Genomic DNA, 7843 nt, shown 5'->3' with positions numbered 1-7843 from the left:
CATTGTTGTTGTTGTTCAGTCGTTCAGTCATGTCCGACTCTTCGTGACCCCATGGACCATAGCACGCCAGGCCTTCCTGTCCTGCGCTCTCTCCCGAAGCGTGCTCAAGTTCATATTCATTGCATCCATGATGCTATCTAGCCATCTCATCCTCTGCCGTCCCCTTCTCCTTTTGCCTTCAGTCTTTCCCAGCATCAGGGTCTTTTCCAGAGAGTTTTCTCTTCGCATTAGGTGGCCAAAATATTTCAGCTTCAGCTTCAGGATGTGTCCTTCCAATGAGCACTCAGGGTTGATTTCCTTTAGGATGGACTGATCTGACCTCCTTGCAGTCCAGGGGACTTGTAAGAGTCTTCTCCAGCACCACAGTTCGAAAGCATCAATTCTTCGGTGCTCAGCCTTCCTTATAGTCCAGCTCTCACAGCCATACATTACTACTGGGAAAACCATAGCCATTTGAGGCCGTAAAGTCATTAGCTTAAGCTAAATGCAGCCATTTACGGCTGCATTTAGCTTAATATAAGAGCTTTACAGCCGCAAATGGCATAATGGATGCCATTTGTGTCTGGAGCCAGCCTCAGCCAGCGATACTGCACGGCAATGGCGGCCGTATTGCTGGTGCTCTGGAGCTGCCGGCAGGTAGGGAAAACAAAGCAAATCAAAGAAAGTATGAAGCAGAATGCTAATCCCAGCAAAGGCTGGGCAGAACTGTAACCTGAGTTTTGAATGGTTTCATCCAATAATTGATAGCTGACAACTGATAGCTTGGCATTTGTCTTAGAGATGTAAATAATTCCAATTTCCTGGTAGCCTGACACAACAATAACTGTATAAATACCAGTTACGCTGCAAACCCTTCTTGAGGCTTTCCAGCATTTACTCTCTTGAACCTTTGTTTTCCTTTGGCACTGAGATCGCAGCCAACATTCGACCATGAAGACCCTTTGCTTTCTCTTTGCAGTTGCCTTCTTGGTTTTCCAGGACCAGGCCATTCCCACTCCACCACCTGGTGATGATGTGAAAGTGTCCAAGGCTATTGAGCTTCCTACTTATGGAGAAGATGGTAAGTTGGTCTGAACAACTACATTTCCCTCAGGTACTGTGGGGTATGCAAGAATCCTAGAATTACAATTGGAAGTATGTTCACAGGGCAGGGCAGCCATGCTCCTGCAAAAGCAGGATGGTTTAGTCTTAGGTAGAGTGTAAGTGCATTATCTTGGACTTGTCCAGACGCATAGGAAGGAAATGGGAAAACAGGTTCATTGTCCAGCTCTTATTAGGTTTAGTTCATGCATTCAGATACATTACCTTTTGAGCTGGATGAGACTAAATGTCTTGGAATTGCACCTAAAGACATAGCTTGGACTCATTCCTCTTTGCCCTTCTTTAGATGTTACTGGAGATGTGAGCAAAGGGCTGGATGTGCCTGATCTTGTCTGATCTTGGAAGCTAAGCAGGGCCAGCCCTGGTTAGTACTTGGATGGGAGACTGCCTGAGAATCAGGCTTCCTGCATTGAGGAGGGGGTTGGACTCGATGGTCTTGTAGGCCCCTTCCAACCCTACGATTCTATGATTCTATGTATGGTTGATGCAGCTTCTCCCCAACATGTCTCTCTGGCAGTGTCTAGGAGAGGTGGATGGACGCTGTCCCATCCAAGTCCTCCAGGAAGCCACTAAGCTGCAGGCCTCCGTGCTCACCGAGCCACCCTCACCTACTGTAAGCTGTCCTCGGGTGCCCTGCAGTCAACATTTCACCCCCCCAAAAAAAGGTGCCTAATGTTGCATGCACGGTGGCCATAAAGGCCCATCTACATGATATTATAGACATAAATCGCCCATTCACACCTGCAGTATTGCGTAGGTAGGGCCTTTACGGCCTCTATGTGCGCAACATTAGATTGATGGAAGTTACTGAGGTGCCAGTTTTTTTGCAAAATGGCAGCCACAGGAATGACGGGAGCTCAACAGCAACTCAGAGAGCTCAGGGGTGGGGGGCGAGTGGGGGCAGCAGCTTGGCAGACGTAGCTGGGAGGCCCGAGCGGGGAGGGGTCTGTCAGACTCCCGGACTGAGTCAGGCACCCACACCGTCCCTGGTGTCTAGTATAAGAATCATATCAGTATTTCTCTGCTCTCTCCAGTTTATTGCCTGCTGCTAACGGGGCAGTGATGATGTCAAGTTGCATATTTCCTTTGGCAGATCTGACCAGAGAGCCAGATCGAGGGGAGACATTTGGTGTAATGCCTAATTTGGTGTAATGTCTTTTCCCAGCCAGCTCTGTATGCGTGAATATTTCATCGGTATTAGATGCTAGGTAATCACCTGTAGTTATGGTGTGTGTGGTATGTACCAGCAGAGCTTGTATTTTGCAATGTTCCCTGGAACACGTGGGCTGTGCATCCTCCCCCATTTTGACCTCACCACATGGGTTCCCTATAAATGAAAACTGGGTCACCTAGTGCAAGGGATCAGAGGCAGGTTTTTCATTCACCACAGAAATGTCCTACTGTGCAGCACTTTCGTAGAATCATAGAATAGTAGGGTTGGAAGGGGCCTACAAGACCATCGAGTCCAACCCCCTGCTCAATGCAGGAATCCAAGTCAGAGCATCCCTGACAGATGGCTGTCCAGCCTTGTCTTGAATGCCTCCAGTGTGGGAGAGCCCACTGCCTCCCTAGGTAACTGGTTTTATTGTCTTATTGCTCTAACAGTCAGGACGTTTCTCCCAATGTTCAGCCTAAATCTGGCTTCCCTGAGCCCATTATTCCGTGTCTTGCACTCTGGGATGATCCAGAAGAGATGCTGGCCTTTCTCTCTGTGACAACCTTTCAAGTACTTGAACAGCGTTATCCTATCTCCCCTCAGTCTTCTCTTCTCAAGGCTAAACATGCCCAGTTCTTTCAGTTTCTCCACATAGGGGTTTGTTTCCAGTCCCATGATCATCTTTGCTTCCCTCCTCTGAACCCTCTCCAGTTTGTCTGCATCCTTCTTAAAATGTGGTGCCCAGAAGTGAACACAGTACTCCAGATGAGGCCTAACCTGTGCTGAGTAGAGGGGAACTAGTACTTCTGGGATTTGGAAGCTATGATTCTATTAATGCAGCCCAAAATAGTATTTGCCTTTTTTTGCAGCCACATCACTTTGTTGGCTCATATTCAATTTGTGATCGACAACAATTCCAAGATCCTCCTTGCTTGTAGTGTTGTTGAGCCACTTATCCCCTTTATATAACTTTATATTTCCCCATAGCAGTGAATGCCAACCATTTGCTTATATGGGAGTAAGGGGTGCACTCAGGAGCTTCATTGGGACTCAAATAGCTCTCTACCCCATGTCAAGCTACACATTGAGAACCATGGCTTTCTTGTCTGCAAAGGAAAGCCTTGTAAAGTCAACAAGAGTTAGCAGCCCAGAAAATGTTTCAGTAGCACACCTGCCCACACATATAAGGTGTCATAAAACTCCCTCAAAACAAAATTCTTTAATTTCATACCCATAAGAACACTGGCATGACAACAACTTTTAGGCTCAGAGCTAGGGATGGATGGATGCCCCAGATTTCGGGTCCTGTGGGCATCCACTGAGCTGCTGACGCAGCTCTCATGCCCCTGCCCTTGCTTGAGCCCCACCCCACCCCCCACTCTCTAACCTGCACGCACTCCCCCCGGACCTGTCCATGAGCACTACAAGTGCCATGTTGCAAAAGAAAATGCTGATCATTAACATGCGCACATATCATCTTACAGTAAGCCTGTAATCTGCCATTTACGGTTCTATTTTGCGTAAGACTAGATGTGTGCATATTCGCGATCGCCATTTTCTTTCACAAAACGGCTCTCGCAGCGCTGGCGGACAGGTCCAGAGTGAGTGCATCTGGCTCGGTGAGTACAGGAAGACTCGAGTAGGGACAGGGGTTCGATGGCCGTGGCTCGGGTGTGCAGGTGGGGGGAGTCCGCTGGACCCAATTGGGCACCCGCACCATTCCTATTTAGAGCAGGGGTGGGCAACATGTGGCCTGCCATGGGCATTTGTGTGGTCCCTTGGTCATCACGGCTGCCACTGCTGCCACCCTCCAAATGCCAGTGATTGTCTTGGGAAACAAGGCATGAGAGGAGCCCACACTTTGTATCTCTGCAGAAGCGGGCTCTTGACAGCCTGCCAAACTGCTGGTATTTTCGCAGCAGCCATTTCTGGTGGTTGTTGCCACTTCTGGTGGTGGCAGGGAAGGGCTTCGCGGGGTTTTCATGGGGTGGGGGGAAATGCAGCCTCTGAACCCACCCAGTGTGGCCAAAGCAATTCTCTCTCTACCCCAAGAAAGACTAAACAGATGGCAGGGGGAACAATAGCACTTGATATATTTGCAGCCCAGTACCCTGCAAATGTTATGTGGAAGTAAAGCCCATTGTGGCCAATGGGTTTTCATAGCCATGTGAATTGAGTCCCAGGTGAATGGAGTCCCAGGTGAATGGACACACAAACCTGGGAGTATATCTCACTGAATGTAGTGAGATTTACTCCAATTAAACATTTGTAGGAACAGGGAGCTTGGAAATAAACTGCATACTCCACCCCACCAAATACAGATTTATTCAGTTGGATTGTTGCTGTTGTTCAGTTGTTAAGTCGTGTCCGACTCTTCGTGACCCCATGGACCATAGCACGCCAGGCCTTCCTGTCCTGTGCTCTCTCCCAGAGTGTGCTCAAGTTCATATTCATTGCATCGGTGATGCCATCTAGCCATCTCATCGTCTGCCGTCCCCTTCTCCTTTTGCCTTCCATCTTTCCCAGCCAGTCGGATGACAAACAGGCAAATACAAAGAACAAACAAACTTTGCACAAAAACAAACTTTGCAAAGAAGAACTAACAATCAACATTAAGATTCGATCCTGACAAAGCAAAATGTGAATATTTCCAGAGGTCAAGTTCTGATGTGTTTCTGATTTGAAATTATTTATGTCAGTAACATCGTTTATATGTTATTAAGTCCTTGTAATTGTCTGAGTCAGCTGGTTGATCTGTGCTCATTCAGTATTGCAGACATATTTCCTTCCTTCCTTTATACTGCAGCCCTTAAAATTATGTTTTCAAGAACCTCGTGGTGGCTAACAATCCAGTTTAAAACAATCATTTGTGTTAAAGCACAGTTCAATAAGAATAAACATATACAGTGCATCCAGATTGTAGTAAATAGGTAGAGGTTAGGCTCTCATCCAAATGCTCTCCCAAAGATGACAACCCACATCACATGAGCAGACTTCCAGTAGCGCAAGAGAAGGTTCTCTTCTTCTACTCCCCCCTGCACATGCCCCCAATCTGTTCCAGACAGTTTCCACTTGAGCTATGGGGGCGGGGTGCAGGGAGAAGGGGTAATCTATTCCGCTAAAGATCCCATTCTGTTGGTGGAAGGATACCATTGGATACAACCTCATTTCTTTACTGAACCATGGAAGCAATCATAATTATCAATTTGCTAACCATCAATTGCTTTACATCTTGTTTCCCCCTCTAAACCCCTATATTCAATACCATCTATTATTGGTTAATACTGGAGGAGGGGTCACATTAAAAAAAATACAGTTGGGGTTTTTTGGAAAGGGGAATTCTATTAGAATTAATTGGTTGAAACATTTTATTTTAATATCCCCCCTGAGTTAAAATGTCATTCTGATTTCTCATTGAACCAAGTCATCCCCCCCACCCTTGCCATTGCTTTCCTCCTTGTTCCATCCCCCAGCAAAAGCAAGTGGAACTCGAACAGGAAACAAAGCTAAACAACTTTTAGACAGCTAAAGACAGCTGCGTTAGTCCATTGGAAGGAAAATAAAAACATCCACCGTGAAACAAATATCCAGAATCCACAACTGGGCAGTTGTTTTGTTGTTGTTGTTGTTAAAATGTCACAAAAGATTGTGCAAGTTTGTTTGTTGTTTATTTATTTATTGCATTATAAATTTATTTATTTATTGCATTTATATCCCACCTTTTTTCCTCTTTCAAGGAACCCAAGGTGGATTGCATTATCCTCCTCCTCTCCATTTTATCCTCACAACAACCCTGTGAGGTAGGTTGGGCTGAGAGTGTGTGACTGGCCCAAAGTCACCCGGTGAGCTTCCATGGCTGAGTGTGGTCTAGAAGCTTGATCTCCCAGCTCCCACTCCAACACTCTTGCCACTACACCACACTGGCTTGGGGCTTGGGGGTATGGGCAAGATCAGGTCTGCCGGATTCCCGGGCTGAATCAGGTGCCCATGCCATCCCTAGTTATGTCATATTGATACATTAGAGCAGGCTTTCCATGAAGTTTTTGTGTTCTCCAGAACTCTCATCGGGTTAGGTCAGGGGTGCATAAACTGGGGCACATAAGCTGCCTACAGACCCTGGATGCATTTTCTGCCACTTCCATTCTTCTAACCCCGCCACTGAATTCCCCCCAGCTCATCGACATTGCTGCTTCCACGCTGTGTATGGTGATGTCATAGCAGGAATGCTGGATGGGGTCACTAGGGGTGGTCATCCTCCCTCCCCTGAGCCTAAAGAAGCCAATGGTGGTGTGATAGCAGGATGCTGGTCAGGATCATGGGCTATTAGAAGGCTAATGTTTGTGTACCCCTAGGCTAATGGGTTGGTCCAAAAAGTGGGGGTGTTTATGTTTTCCAGATGAGAAGTAACAGAATCAAGAACGCTGCCTTCTTTTTTTCTATGCAGACCATGGACTCCCAAAAAACAGAAATGTTGCTTCACGATTTGCGACCTTCACATGCTATAAGGATTCTGGATATTGCCTGCCACGCAACTGGCAATCTTTCTGAGTCTTAGTGTACAAGGAGCCATTCAGTGACTGTCCATTTCCTGCCCTATTCAAGTGCTGCATTTAACGGAGAACTAGACAATCTGATGGAATCCCTGGCAGAATTGTCTACAATCATTGAAAAGAATGATTTGTTCCACTCCTTTCAATAAATCTTCTGTTCACTGCAGCCTCCCTCAGACTCATTTCCTTGGCATTTTCTGTAGGTATGCAAGGTATACACGAAAGATTTGGTGCAAAAATCGCAACTCCCAAGATCTTTTTGTCAGTTTTTCAGTTAGAGTGTTATGTCTAGGGATGTGCGAACTCACCCCCATCCAGGTTCTCTGGACTTCCACCCAGCCCCTGTCCCTGCTCGCTGGTCCCCAGACCATGCTTGAGCCCCTCCCATGCTCGGCGAGTAGCCTGCAGTCACCCGAGTGGCCTTGTCGAGCTCCGCAGTCACCATTTCTAAAAAAAAAGTGATCGCAAAAATGTGCATGTTTTTGTATGTGTGAAAATGCACATTTTTGTGAATGTGCATATTCTCATGTGTGAAATGCACTTTTTTGCAAAGGCACATATTAGTGTGTTTGAAAAATGTGCATTTTTAGTAAAATATGCATTTCCGTGCATACGCGAATATGCGCATCACAAAATGTGCATTTTCACGTGTGCGCAAATTTGTGCATTTTTGCATTGCCATTTTATTTCTCAAAAAATGGCAACTGCAAAGCTTGATGAGGCCACCAGGGTGAGTGCAGGCCATTCACTGAGTGTGGGCAGGGGGTGAGAAGGGGCAGGGGCTCAGCGAGCGGGGCTCAGGTCAGGTCTGCCAGATTCCCAGGCTGAATCGGGCACCTGTGCCATCCCTAGTTATGTCATATTGATACATTGGAGCAGGCTTTCTATGACGTTTGGTCTCTAGTAGCATAACCCTATGCATCATTACTTAGACATCAATCCCACTGAGGATTACTCTTAGAAATGTGCACATAGATAGAACCACAGCCTAAAAATTGCTTCCTAAAGGTTTGTTTCCTCTAGAAAAACTCCTCAG

The 7843-nt window shown here is 46.6% G+C and overlaps 1 long non-coding RNA gene across 1 annotated transcript; it reads left to right on the top strand.

Annotated features, from left to right (window-relative positions):
• Positions 1 to 858: 858 nt before the first annotated feature.
• LOC146360324 (uncharacterized) lies at positions 859 to 6978 on the top strand. The gene is made up of 3 exons (XR_014787002.1): positions 859 to 1060; positions 5995 to 6057; positions 6702 to 6978. It is a non-coding gene; the product is annotated as an uncharacterized LOC146360324 (long non-coding RNA).
• The last annotated feature ends 865 nt before the right edge of the window (positions 6979 to 7843 follow it).

This window comes from Heloderma suspectum, chromosome 1 (assembly GCF_057233095.1).
Source record: "Heloderma suspectum isolate Gila_16-S chromosome 1, 16-S_ref, whole genome shotgun sequence".
Taxonomy (NCBI): domain Eukaryota; kingdom Metazoa; phylum Chordata; class Lepidosauria; order Squamata; family Helodermatidae; genus Heloderma; species Heloderma suspectum.
This window is presented reverse-complemented; position numbering and strand designations above follow the sequence as displayed.